The following is a 14,592-nucleotide window of genomic DNA, read 5'->3' on the forward strand; positions in this document are numbered from 1 at the left end:
CTTGTTTCAGGAATTATAATCACTGTTGTTATTCTATTGAAGGTTACCAGTTTATGAAGTAGGTGAGTCCTAAGTACACTAGGTTACTGAGAGGCAATTCTCCAATCTCACAGCACTGACATCTCTTTTCATTTCTGTATGAGACATTTCCTGAATTTCAGAGTATTGTAATTCTTTTTCTTGGAGAAAATTTTAAATTTTTTTTCAGAATTGTTGGTTATAGGCAAGTCCTATGTTGGTATAGAAGGCTAACTTTTGTTTTGAGATGCACTTTAGAATATAATTGTACTACCTTCCTTATACTTTTAAAAATATATGTTATTTATTTATTTTTAGATTTTATGTATTTATGTATTTATGCATACAGAACTGGGGTACAGACCAAAGTTACAGGGGTGGTGAGAGGACCCACCAGAGACAGAGTAAGGAGCAAAACAGGCAGATAGACAAAGTATATTGCAGATGGGAGCAGCAGGTGAGACAGGAGAGGTCTGCTGCACCATGTGGGTCACCTCTGGGGCTGAGGATTGAACTCCAGGGCTAGGGATTGACGCTGCCCTGACCAGCTTCATAGTACTGTGTTCCAACCCTCTGTGACACCAGGGTGGGCCCTCCTTATACTTTAAAAGGCATATTTATTAAGATTAAAGCTTGGGTTCTCACTTTACAAACTAAATAGCTATATATATTTTCTAGGGTACTGATTTCAACTCTTGAGATGTGAATATGGACAGTTAGAAAATATCTCACTAATTCCATTAAAAAAAATCTAATGGTAGCAAACTTTCCCCGAACTTCTTGGTCTGGAACTATTCCATTTTAAGTTTTTGTTTGTAGACAGGGTAAGAACACACAGAAAACAATCTCTGCCTCAGAGGTAGTTCTCTATATTTTCAGCATTTCCTTCCACTGCTATTCATCCTACATCAACACAGGTAATTTAAAACTCTCATCTTGGGCTTTTTAGTTTGTTTATTGATTCAGAATACGTTTTATAAATTTTTATGGATTTTTTAAAAGGGGCTTATTTTGTTCTGATGGAAATGAGAAACTCATTTCAAACGAGGGATAGTAATTTGGTTATTGCTCTCCATCTGCTAAGGTAAATAAAGAGCCAGAGGTTTAGACAATTTGTTTTGGGCATTAGCTATGTTGTGAGTTCTTATTTCAAAAATTTGTGAACCTGCAGACTAATATCACCCAAATTAAGAGAACTCTCCTGCAAATTAGTTCAATTAAGGAGAAAAAAAAACTCCAAAAAGCCCAAATAATGACCAGATTGCTATGGTCATTTGTTATCAAAGGTCACAGTTTTAGTGGGTGTAACCTTGGATAATATATTTTTTAAAATATGACCAATTAATTGAAAAAGAAAAGAATACTCATTAATTTGACTCAGATTAATTATTTTAAAAATTCTTTGAAAAAAGAGTGGAACTAAAACCATAATCTATTGACTTAGCAGAGCTTTTTGGTAAATACAGTGAAATACAGTATATTAAATTAAATGTGTTAAATGTTAAAAACAGAACATCACACACGTCTTTTTACAGTGAGCTGCTTTTTCTGACTTTCTTTCTTTATACAATGCACAATCCCCTCACTTCACTTCTTGAAATAGTTCAAAAAAATGTCTCCTACCCCCTGTTCTACTCATGCCAATCCCATCCACTCAGTTTTCTACCTGAGTTTTTTTAAGTCATTCTCTAGCCTGCACTTATTTGCCCAACATTCATTCTTAAATCTAGTCACTGTTACTATTGGTGGAGATGGTTTGGTGGAGACCTTCTCCACTGATTACAGAAATAGAGCTCTCTAGTCACAGTCTGCCAACGTGAGACTGCGATCAACACGGGAGTAAAAGTGACATTTTTTGTAAGTAAAAACAAAATGAACAACCCTGCAACCCTGGTCCTTACTGCTTAGAAAGGGAGAGAGATGTTAAATAGACATTCTCACAACTGTGAGATTACACATTGTGATTTACTACAAAAGGCACCGGCAGAATTAACAGGGGACTTTGGACTCAGGGGGTGGAAAGATTAACTAACCTACTTTCTCCAAGGAACTTGTCACCCTAGAAGGAGGTCCTCATTGTCTTTATCTTGTGGTTGGAAAACAGTGTCACTGCCTTCCAGTTCCTGTGCTATGTATGCCTGACCCTCTGCAACCCGCTAATATCCCAAAGGCAGGAAACACGCTTCACCTTGGAGTCAAGGGGGCTGTTCACCTTTGTAAGTCATTTCACTTCTCTTAATTCTCTCAGTTATCTGTGACATGGGCTCATTCTTAACTCTATCCGTAATACAGATGATCATCAGTTCCCCCACATTTTCAGTGAAGCTACTTCCCAAATCACCCTGTACTCTGGACTATTCCTCACCTCCTCCAGTTCTTTCTCTGTTCCCTTTACCTAGAAACCCCCCAGCTGTTCTCATCAGGTCCAAACCCCATCCACTCTTTAACTCTCTGCCCAACTGTTACTGTTTTGTACGAAGCCTTCTGTGATGCCTCAAAGTTTTCTTTTTCTCATCATCCAGAAAAAGGCCCTAAGTTGCCTCTGTTAAGACTTAGATTATTTCTCCATTTGTCAAATCCCTGAATATCTTACTTCTCCCTCTAATTTATATGCATTTTCTGGCCAATCAAAACATACTCATTGTATATTCCCCGTATTTCTGTATATGTGGAAAGTGTAGCATCAACTGAATTAGTTTCACTAACGTTGATCAGTAATTTTTTTCTGAGGATAAGGTGATTAGCCTAGTTTATGTTCCTCAGCACTAACCAGCAGAATGGCACAGGTAGGATCTAGTGTGTCACCAGCACAGTTACTGTATGGATGTCCTAGGGTGTGACAGAGTGGACACCAAGGGATCCCAGCTCACAGAGGCAAGGGCAAGTGTACTCGTCTCCACCAGTGCTCATGAGTGGATGGAGAGACTGATAGACCTTCTCCACTGATTACAGAAATAGAGCTCTCTAGTCACAGCCTGCCAATGTGAGACTGCGATCAACAGGGGAGTAAAAGTGACATTTTTTGTAAGTAAAAACAAAATGAACAAATATAAAATAGCAAATCCTAACAGGTTCCCAGCTTCTTATTTAAATGTAAGTAAATGTCCTTTGGTTTTCAAAATTCAAGGCCAGGGAATTGCCATGTCTTCTAATGATGAGGAAGAGAACCATTAATAATAACGAAAATATGCAACATTGATCTAATTTTTAAAGGTGAAAAATAGAAATGAATTTAAAAGAGGAATAGTAACCATACAAATTCAAATTAAGTGCTAAATGTAGAAAAAGTAAAAGATTTAAAAGATTTAAAAGTAGAAAAATGTAAAATATCAGAACTTTCAGACCAAAAATTGCTAATATAAAGTTACTGACTTAGTAAAATATAATAAAACAACAAAACCTTCTTTTGAAAAAGTATCCAATGGATTAGAAATAATACTTTCAATTTAATATAAAATTCAAATATTGATAGTAGGACAATAAACTGAGTACTTTCTGGAGAAATTTCATAAACTTTTGAAAACTTTAAATGTATTTAGTGTTTGGAAAATAAATCTTAGTCATTTTCTTAAATATTTTATAAATGAAAAACTGCAAGCAGTTTTAAAGTTTTCTCTTGCATTGTTTCTGAAGAACTTATTCAGTAACTTGAATGGAGACTAAAGAGAATGAATATATAATGTCTATAAGAAAAAGCAGTAAAAGTACTAATAAATATTACTTGCATTCATCTAATGTCCTTGTAATGAGTTCCTCAGAATTTAATAAAACAAGTTCAATTTGGCTCTACTGCATCATGCTAAAGAAAGCAATGGTTTTCATAAAATTTCCCAGAAAAGATTTTTAAAACTGTTATTCTGGGGTCCACACCAAGGATTACTGATTTCCTCTGTCTCTGACAGGGCCCTGCGAAGCTGCATTTTATCATAGACCCCATCCTCCAATTGTTCTGTAGGAAAACCAAACAGTTGTTTTTAAGTTACCCATGAGTGTCCAGAATGCTTATAAAAGCCTTTCCTAGGCCCACTCTGGAGAGTTTGAATCAGAAAATAGGATGCAGCTTGGGAATCTGTTTTTAACACTAATTCATAGAGCTTTAAGCTGGAGATTAAAAACAGGAAGGAATTCTGGGAAATAGTATATCCTCTATATTAATTTATAGGTATGTAGCATATGTCAAGCTATTCTAATATGTAAGTTTGTCATCAGATTAATCCTTTCCCTAAGTGTAGTTAATTCATAAAGCATTACCACATAGACTTTGATATCACTTGATATTTACAAAATTTCAGATTAAATACCCAAGGAGTATAGTTTTTGTTTATATGTATTATATATATAATCCTTTATGTTCAATAACATAATACATATACTGTTTTATTTATTCCAGATCTTAATGTTGAAAATCAGATGAGGTTATTACTTTTATACTTTTTTCCAGGTGGAAAAACTGTTTCGTGGAACGTCTAAACGGCCCACCCAGATAAGACAAGGAGACAGCCAGGCGAACATATTTGCCTTGACACTTAGTCCAATCTAAATAATCTCAGGTCCCACTGCTGTTAAGTCCATGTGGCCACCCACGAGGAAGCGGCCAAGGCTCATGAAGTTTTGTGCAGAGGCTATCTGTCAAGGTACAAATGAGATAAACAGGAGTGAAAGAGAATGCATGAAGCTTCTGGAGTTTTCCTGCTTCCTTTCTTGCTCATCTCTTTTCCGTTAGATGAAATCCCCATTCCTTCAAAATTTATTTTTCATAAAATAAACTCTCACTGCTACTCAGAGAAGAAATGTCAGATGAAATTTATGAGTGCACAAAAAATTATTATACCAACATGCAAAGTCATCTAAGGAATTTCACAATGAACAGTTTAACTATGATTGGGGAAAGAGAGGGAATTAAGGAAGGTGAAGAAAAAGCTTACTTTTATAATAATAATATTATTACTGGATAATAACAGTAAAGCTGTGTGGGGGTGATTAGTGAGAGGAGACGCTCAGGAATATGAGAATTCTGTTGAAATCACACTCAATGTGGACACTTGCTGAACAGAAACACCCCAGTGTTACCCTTGTTTGTCTTCCAAGCCTGTCAAGGCTCCCTTCCCATCTGTCCTCTTTCACAAATCTTCAGGAAGTCAGAATCTCTAGGTGCTCCCCCCACCACCTGTGTCATTATTCACTCTTCCAGTCATTCAAACAATATTGATTGAGCTCCTGCTACAGTTTTGGCTCTCTTGTAGGTACTAAGAATACAGTCGAGAAAGGTAACAATAGTATCTAGTACTAATTAATCTTTATTATGTGTTAAGTATTGTCATAAACCCTTCACTTGAATTCTTTTTAAATCTCCCAATGATCCTTTCGTTAACTCTACTTTGGAAATGAGAAAAGCTAAATTGGCTACATGAAGGTCCGGAATAAGACAGCATCTGACATACAGAAAGCTGATAAGTGTGATGTCACAGAGCTTACATTCTTTAAAGGCACCAAATCATACCTGTGGAAAATGAATCAAGTAATAATTCATCTGTGCATTTTTATGAAGTGGTGCTTGGATATCTGTACCATATGCTATTATTGAAATTAACAGAGTGCCTGTATTTCAACAGGGCAGTCAATGAGGTCTAGGAAGTCATCTTTGAAAGGGGGTTGGGGTACTTTGCTGCAATGTGACAAGTGAGAGGTCAGTCATGCCCCAAAATGGGGATGTCAGGGACATAAGATCTAAGCTAAAAGGTCAGTGAGAAACTAAGCTTAGTATCCAGAAACACTATAATTTCTTAATACAGCACAATTTATTTCATCACATATAGGGTATGAATTACATTTTAGATCAATTCGGCTACTTGCTGAGAAGAATTGTAAGAAAACCAGAGAATAAGAAATTGTAGGACAGTTGGAGAAGAAACAGAAAGATTCTTTTGGAGACATTTCTAGTAATTCCAGTGAAAGAATATGCAGGCATGGCTTTGAGGGTGATACTGGGGATGGGAAGACATAGTTTGTTGATGGAATCATATGGGAATCAGAGAGTGACCTCATGAATGATTCAGGCTTCTGGCATTCAATGAGGTAGGAGAAGAGTTGGGAAAGGTTTTGAGGGAAGAAATCAATATATCCATTGCTATACTACATATTTCTCCCCCACAGCTTGATGGTTTGTTGTTGCAACCTCTACATCACCCCTAACAGGAATGACAGAGCTACAGGCCAACAACATCATTGCTCCCTAACCTCTGTTTCCCCTGAGGGTACCATGTTTATCCAGAAGGTAAATTTCTGGAACTACTTACAAAGGAATGTATGTGTGGATAAAGGGAGTGGTTGAGTTTCAGTTCAGTTTGAGACTGGAAGGCTAAACATTGACGGGGCTAAAAATACTGTTCAAGAGAAGAGAAAAAGTGAAAATTGAGTTGTTCTTGTAAAATAATGTTAACTTGTGTCACATATTGGAAGACTTTACATTTTCAACTTCATTGTGAAAGAACACAAGTGTTATAATAAAAATCATTAAATTAGAAGACTATTGTGCTTCAACTTTCACTTGAGAGTGTCAGCAAAGCACTCCATGTGTCTTCGTTGATTTCCTAGTGACAGGGAATGGATTTGTCTTATGTTATAAACTTCGTTACCTGAATGTCCTTGGATCTCTATGTTTCCAGGATTCTAAGTCATTGATTTCAGTCCATGTGAGATGAACTTCCCCTTTTGCTTTTGCTCTCTGATTAGCAATCCAATTCTCTCCTTGGGATCATTTCCCATGCTCCCCATTTTGGGGCACTTCCTTGAAATTGGGGACATACTGCCTGGGTCTTATCAGCCCCGATATGTCCTCAACTGTATTCTCAGTATCAGTCCACATCAGTCATCTGTTTCCATGCTCTACCTAATTGATTGGAATTTTGAATAAAACAAATTTTGATTTGAGAATTGAAATAAATTAATCATCGAATCCTCCAGAAGTATTGCTTGAACCACTGGCATTGTCCTTTGTAGGTCAGTTCCTCTAAGGCTGATCTTCGATGGTATTATTTATTTTTCCTGTAAGATTTTGTTCATATGTCTCCATCCTGGCCTACAATATATTTTGAGATATAAAAATATAAATGTATTGTAACTTGAACATTTATGGTTTTGTGTGGCATGATTTTTTCCTTAGAAGATTTCTACATAGACAAAAATGACTGTCTTTATTTTGCATAGGTGAAGGTATTTAAGTTAATGATAATATGAGATAGACCTACTTTCAATTAGGAACTCTTTGGAGAAATGGAATGAAATGAATTATGGTAAATCCAATAACTGAAAGATAGTTTTAGAAATCAGGAATCAGACAGTTGAGAGAAATACACACAGGCACACACACAAAACAAACAAAATAACAACTAAAACTAAACCTTTATTGGAGAAGGGCAGGAGCAAAGCGGTACATAGCTTGAATCACTTTCCAGGATTCTCAGGAAGGATCTGCAGTGAACGATATTTAAATTGTCCTGGTATTTGTCCAGTCTTTAATGTAGACCCTGAATCACTCGGCATGATCTTAAATTGGAAAGCCAATTTAATCACTTTACTATTCGCTATCGGAGCACTACGGCAGATGTTGCCTTGAAGTCCATGATGTGTGAGAGTTTAGGGTCCCTTCAATACTAAGTCATAGTGGACATTTTACCACAGAAGAGGGATTTTGCTATGTGAGGAAAAAGCAATGAGACAGAGTTCAATGAAGAGTGTTTTCTACATTGTGATCATGGGTCTCAAGCTCTATAATTTGACAATTCTGTGGGAAAAAAAATGAATTTCTTATTCAAAATATTTGAAAATATTCATATATCCCTTTTGGGAATTTCTCAGTGCACACTGATATATTGCTATCTTAGGTAGGAAAAACTTTGTATTTGATTTACCTTAGCTTTTCCCCAAACAATTAGCACAGCATATTGCTTCTTGCTGTACTTTGAGATATATTTTTTAGGAAAAATCATAAAGGGGTTGGCTAATCCCTGGGAAGTAGGATGTGTTTCCTGAGTTCATATTATCCTCCACTGAATGCAGTTTCCTATTTAGTATCCACTGCCAGTTGCAAAATATAATAACTGTGATTATATATTAAATGTGATTCTACATATCCCTTCAGTCATATAATCAAATCAGCTCTCTGCAAGCAATCTGTAGAAAGGAGAACTTTTCCATTACACCAGGATTTTTTATCCCTCAAGAGTTTCACATCAAGGATAATTTCTTGGGCCCTTTCTGGTGGCACAATGGGCTAAAGCAAACACATGAAGCTGTCTGCAGCCCCTGCAGCACAAGTTCCACCCCTGCCAGGGAGCTGACCCACATGGCGTGGCAGACCTCTCCTGACCTGCCCACTGCTCCCCTCTACATGCACTTCCTCAGTCGGCCTGTTCTGCTCCCCGTGCTATCGCTGGTGAATCCTCTCACTGTCCCAGCACTTCTGGCCTGTACCTCATTTCTTGTATGCATAAATAAATAAATCTTTTAGAAAAGACCAATTTCTTAACGTTGGTAAATTACGAACCTATACTTAACAATGGCCCATACTCTTTTGATAAATATGAGATCACTTCTTGGGACATCTTACTCACACTGAGAAATTATTCAAAGCAGTCATTAAGTTGATTTATTTAATGGTTAAAAAAAAAACCTTATGTCTATTTTAGGTTTCATATTTTAGGTTTTGAGAAAGTAAAAGCTCCAAAAGAAACTAATCTTTACCAAGTTCACTTACTGATATTTGTTCTTATGGTGCTCAGGTAGGAAGAATTTTGAGAATGCTTCTAATTTCTCTAATTGTTTGTAACGGCCATTTCTAATGCTCTATCCTCTTTTCACTTAGTATGAGCCCAGGGGTGTGCTTACAACATTACCTGGCACAAAATACATAATCAATAATTTTTGGCTTGTATCACACTTGAATTCTTTAATTTCATCTCTGAAAAATACTGGTTAGTATCTGCAGTGTTAAGGCATTCATATGTAGCTACATTATAACATTCTTTCATTAAATATTATAATGCGACAACTCTCAAGTTGAGTTTTGAACACAGAGTATTCCCAAGTTTATGTAATTCCCACTCCTTTTGTGGATGCCAGATTTTTAGGGTCTTAGAAACAAGCTTCAGAGATACCTGGCATAAGCCTGGCAGCTGTGTTGCTTAGAATAATCCTCCTAAAAATGTCCTGAAACCACAGGGAAGAATCCTATGGGTGGTGGATATTCAGGATTTTAATTTCAAATTTTTCCTTTGCCATCATTTCATTCAAGGTTAAAAATCAAAATTTCAACTTTTCATCAATTCCTATCATTCCCGGCTGGTTGTGTTCACATTTGCATAATGAGGTATAATTTCTTCTCTTATTTCTTGTGATTCCATTCATTATTTCTCTTTATCTCCGATGCAATTGAATTGCAGGTTAAAACCCACGTGAGTTTCTTAGTGAATAAACATTTTCTTGTCCTGTAAATCTTTCATTCAAGTTACACTGGAAAACTGAAAACTATACATGATAACTTTACTCTGTCTTTCTGTTTATCATTTAAAAGGAATCATCTCTTTGCTTTAATTTTTTTTTTAAAGATTTATTTATTTATTCATACAGAACTGGGGTACAGGCCAGAGATGCGGAGGGTGAGAGGTTTCACCAGAGACAGAGTGGGAAGCAGAGCAGGCAGATCGACGAAGTACACTGCTGAGGGGAGCAGCGGGCGGGTCAGGAGAGGTCTGCCACGCCATGTGGTCACCTCCGAGGCAGGCGGGGATCGAACTCATGCGGAAGTGGCTTTAGTTTCTCAGTGCAGTGCTTTAACCCGCTGCGCCACCAGGGAGGGCCTGCTTTAATTTTAATGCTGTATTAAGCGAATGAATCCTGTCAAACTGCAATAACCATTAGGGCAAAGCAACAGTAAATAAGAAAAACCCTGTGTGGTGATAATTCAATTGGCTGAAACACTGTTAGTGACTGAAGGAAGATAAGTCACTGACTTTATTCACTTATCAACATTATTCATGATGCACGCAGTTTAGGCTAATAGCTAACAGCTAATAGATATGTTTTGTGACCTACAGGGAATCCTCCTCCTTCTTCCAAAACAGGAATAGCTCCACAAATACATGATTGGATGACAGAAAAGTAAGGAAGCAACACCTACTAGTAAATTTGTAAATTTGTAAATGCCTCAGTTGTGTATACTTTAAAAAAGTTTCGTTCTAGTAGAATATTGATATTTAGATAAAAAAGATGGAGTATCAAATTGTAGCAGGGTGGTCCCTAGGTAAAGAGGAAATTCCAGGTTCTCTGCCCCACCCAGGAGGGCGGAGCTGAGCAAAGAAAAAGAGGAGAGAAGGAATCAGAAGAGAAGAAGAGAAAGAGAGAAGGAAGCTGGATGGAGAGCCAGAAGGAGACCTGAGGAAGCCACGTGGAGCAGCAAGCATGTGAGGGAGAAACTGGGCTTGTTTCCTGACCCTGGACTGGTTAAGGCAGATGTGGGTGAGAGACCTGTAGGGAGGTGACTATGGCAGTGTTTATATTGATTTTGATTTTGCTCTTTTCCTCTCAGATTTGTCTGGCCACTTCTGACCCTTTTCCATGGGTCCCGGCCAGAAGATGCTTTAGTCTAGTGGTGGCTTTCAGGCCTTGCTTTGGGCCGATCCCTTTTGGGTTGACTTTTGCCCATGAGGGGATGGACAACTTCAGGTGTTTGATTTAGAAGTTATATTCTTTGTGTTCCGTATTGTATATTTACTATATTAAAGTCCATTTTCATTAAAGTTTTATGTTTTTTCTTGTTGTGGTGGATGGCAGAACACATTTAGTGCAGGCAGGTTTTGGGGCTTCAGGGGTGCCCCTCTCTCCCTGTCCTGTAACAGATTTGGGGAGACCTATAACAAAATTAAAAAATCAAGAACATCTTAATGACTTAAAAAAATTAAAAATGAGTATTGGTAACAACAATGGAATGGAAAATATAATGATCAATGAAGCTTTTTATTTAATTGTTGTAAAACATAAGTTCAGTATCTATAAGATATAAATTTATTGAACAGGAAATGGGAGAAAAACTTATTTGTAAATAAACATATCTTCCCTTAGTGTCCAAACAGACTTAAATCAAATACCAAAAACTTTATGTCCCTAAGGAATACTGCTTCAGCAAGAATTTATTACACTGTTTCTGACAGCCAAGCAATTTCCCAGATACAATTAATATACTGTGTCCTTTTAATATGTAGGCTTATCTCTCTCTCTACCTATCTATATGTGAAAGTATTTATTTTCAGTATTTTAGCATGTATAACTAAATCTATTTCAGAGACAATTTTTGCGATCAACTTTATAAAATTTCTGGAGAATTCTCATGTGAAACATAGCTGAACATTTTTCAAGCACATGTTCAGAAACATAAATTTTTAAATGAATATCACAAAAATTATTTCCAAAACCCAATTATCAAATCATGAGCCAACTTACATATGTTTGAGGCATGTATTTACTGTCAAACGCAAATGTAACAGAAACTTCCCATTATACTGTCAGCAGGGTAAAATATGGATCTATTTTTATGTTTTGTTCCAAATATGACATACATCCACTATTATACATCTAGAAACATAATTAGGCATGGAAACCATAATCAAAGTAGAATTAAAATGACTAGTATAGATAATATTCTAAGATGAATTTCCCTGTACCTAGTAGACAAAGCATCTTCAAACAGGTCTTTCTCTCGGATAAGAACTTAAGTTTTGAAAATAAACAGCTCCTGTGAGAGCTCCTTGTCACCTTCACAAGCTCAATCCTATTTAAAGCCTAATTACAATTCACATTCCTAAGAAAACAGGCTTGTGATCATCTGATAAACACCTACTTGTCTACAAGCTTTGCTTTTCCCATAAGAGAAAGACAACTAGTTGATAAGCCCATGAAGGCTATAAAAACAAAGACATATTAATGTAACTTCTCCAACTATAGCCCTCACTTTCCAACAAAAAAGGTAAGTTTCAAAATATTTTCTGTGTTAATAGTCTCTTTTAAAATTCTGGAACTCTTTTCTGCCTCTCATAGTATCCTATAAAGGAATTTTGCAATTTTTTTTTAAAGATTTATTTATTTGTGCATACAGAACTGGGGTACAGGCCAGAGGCTCAGGGGCGGTGAGAGGATTCACCAGAGACAGAGCAGGGAACAGAAGTACACTGCTGAGGGGAGCAGCGGGTGGGTCAGGAGAGGTCTGCCAGTCATGTGGTCACCTCCGGGGCAGGCGGGAATTGAACTCATGCGGAAGTGGCTTTAGATTCTCAGTGCTGTGCTTTAACCCGCTGCACCACCAGGGAGGGCCGGAATTTTGCAATATTTTAAGGAAGATTCTGGAGTAAGTAAATATGTTAGTAAGTAAATATGTAAGTATTGAAGAAATACTTGAATAGCTAATACTATGTGTTTGAGGCATTTAAGTTTATTTATATAGCATATACTTAGAGAACTGGAGATTCTGCTTTGAATAAAATGCAGTTCTTTCTTCAGGAGATTATGTTAGGGGGTAACACAGATGATATTCCAGCAAGTCTATTATAAATATTGGAGTGATTAAATAATGCTCATCACAATGACAAACATTGCTCAATAAGTCAACAATTGTCCAGGTAAGAACAGATATGGAGAGGAATATTTAGGAAAAAAGAAAAAAAAAAACATTAGCCTAATTGAAAATGAATGTATTGTAATTGGTAATAAAATAGTAGGGAAAAGGTATAAGTTAGAAGTTTGAAGATAAAGGCTCCACGACTCTAAATGTCAAATAATAAATTAAATGCAGGTGGCGGTGAATTAAAAGTGCTACATAAAGACTCTAGATTTACACAGGTTTGGGGACTTCAGATGAATATTGGCTGGAAATTATCAGCTACTTTTAGTTTCTACTGCCAAGTATTTCTTTGAAATCTCTAAGTATCATTTAGTAAATTGGCTTCATCCACTGCCAGTAGGTGTCCTTGATCTACTCAATGTTTTGGGCCAAACAGTATTTTTAATTCTTGTGTTTTCATAAGAGCTTAACAAGGGTGGTAGGAAAGCAAGTTTTTTTTTTTTTCAATTATTTCAGGGAAAAATGATGGAATAACCTAACCACGTAAAAATATAGATGTGATGATTTTCCTAAGAAATTTATTAGATACAAGTCAATTCAGAGCAAATATATTGAAATAAACATCTAACTTTAAGGAATCTTGAAATAAGAGAGACTGAAAAACACTGTTACCAATCTTTTAATATAAATACTGTGGTACAGATATTAGATGTTTAAAGGTATTAGATGTTAAAGAACTTTTGCTTATATACCCTACACTGTGTTTTGAAGTTACTCTGAATTATTATTTTACTAACTATGGCTCATTTAGCATGATAAAAACTTACAAAATATTAGTCTTGCTTAAATAAAGGCCTTCGTATTCTATTAATGAAGTGTTGTAGCTCTTTTAAATAAGTTCTTCAGTAATCTCTTTCCCAGAAGATATTTAATCAACATCAGGGACATTTCATTTTATTAGCTGTTTAGTTTGACATTGCAAATATCTCTCACCTTGGGCCACAAATGAGATAAAGTCTCTTAAAAAAATCTTACTCTTCTCTTCCACATTATTTTACATTAATTTCTAAAATTACCTTTAGAGATATTGAGTCATCTTTATCTCTCCTAATTGCTGTGTCTATTAAACAAGACAGGAGTTTTTTTTCTACAATATCCTTGTTAATTACCAACATATCACACATTTACATAATACACTTTTTGGGGCAATTTCTGTAGTAACATTTCATGGCTAATAGGAAGCAATTTGCTTTCCTTTATTAAGTGCATTAAAACTTCATGCCCTAGCCATCATTGACGGTAAACATTTGATTCTGCTCAAATTTAATGCACCGAGGCATTTTGCTTGCCATATTAGGTTTATTTATGTGCTGTGTTCTGCATTGTTAGCTGCTAATGAGACTTCAACTCTTATTGCTCTAAGGCCTGAACACTAACCTCATTTTAATGAGTTCATTATTTGCTGTCTTCTGAAAGGAAGACAACAAATTTTCCTTTTAATTAAAGGTCAAAACACCTCTGGTAAAGGCAAGGGAAGAGGTTATCAAACCCTAGGAAAAGCTGAGAGATAGTTCTTTCAGATTTCTAAGCTAAGCAAAGTTAGCATAGACTGGTGTAGCCATGGTTTCTTAAGAATACAGACAGTCAATCAATCTCGGGAGACCAAGGTGCATCTAAATTTAAGACAAATGGGAACACTACAGCATGATAGCTAATGTGCCGAAGACTGTAAAAAATGAAAGTCAGCCAAAGTAATTAAAGAGGCTTTACTCCTAACCAAAAGGGCCACATGGATCGATACGGCTGCAGAAGCAAGATTCGTCTTTTGCATGACGAATGAGTTGTGGGGTTGAGAGAACACATACCACATGAATTGAGCCAAGAAAAACTAATCTCAAATATTTTATCATAGAAAGTGAAGTAAAGGCAAATCAATATTTGGAGGGAACTATTTTTTAATAATG

The 14,592-nt window shown here is 36.2% G+C and overlaps 1 protein-coding gene across 2 annotated transcripts in view; it reads right to left on the bottom strand.

The window, feature by feature from the left end:
• Positions 1-14,592, bottom strand: part of NDST4 (N-deacetylase/N-sulfotransferase (heparan glucosaminyl) 4) — a 223,156-nt gene that overhangs the window by 124,496 nt on the left and 84,068 nt on the right. The window lies entirely within an intron of this gene.

This window comes from Condylura cristata, unplaced genomic scaffold (assembly GCF_000260355.1).
Source record: "Condylura cristata isolate star-nosed mole 26May11 unplaced genomic scaffold, ConCri1.0 scaffold00021, whole genome shotgun sequence".
In the NCBI taxonomy this organism is placed as follows: domain Eukaryota; kingdom Metazoa; phylum Chordata; class Mammalia; order Eulipotyphla; family Talpidae; genus Condylura; species Condylura cristata.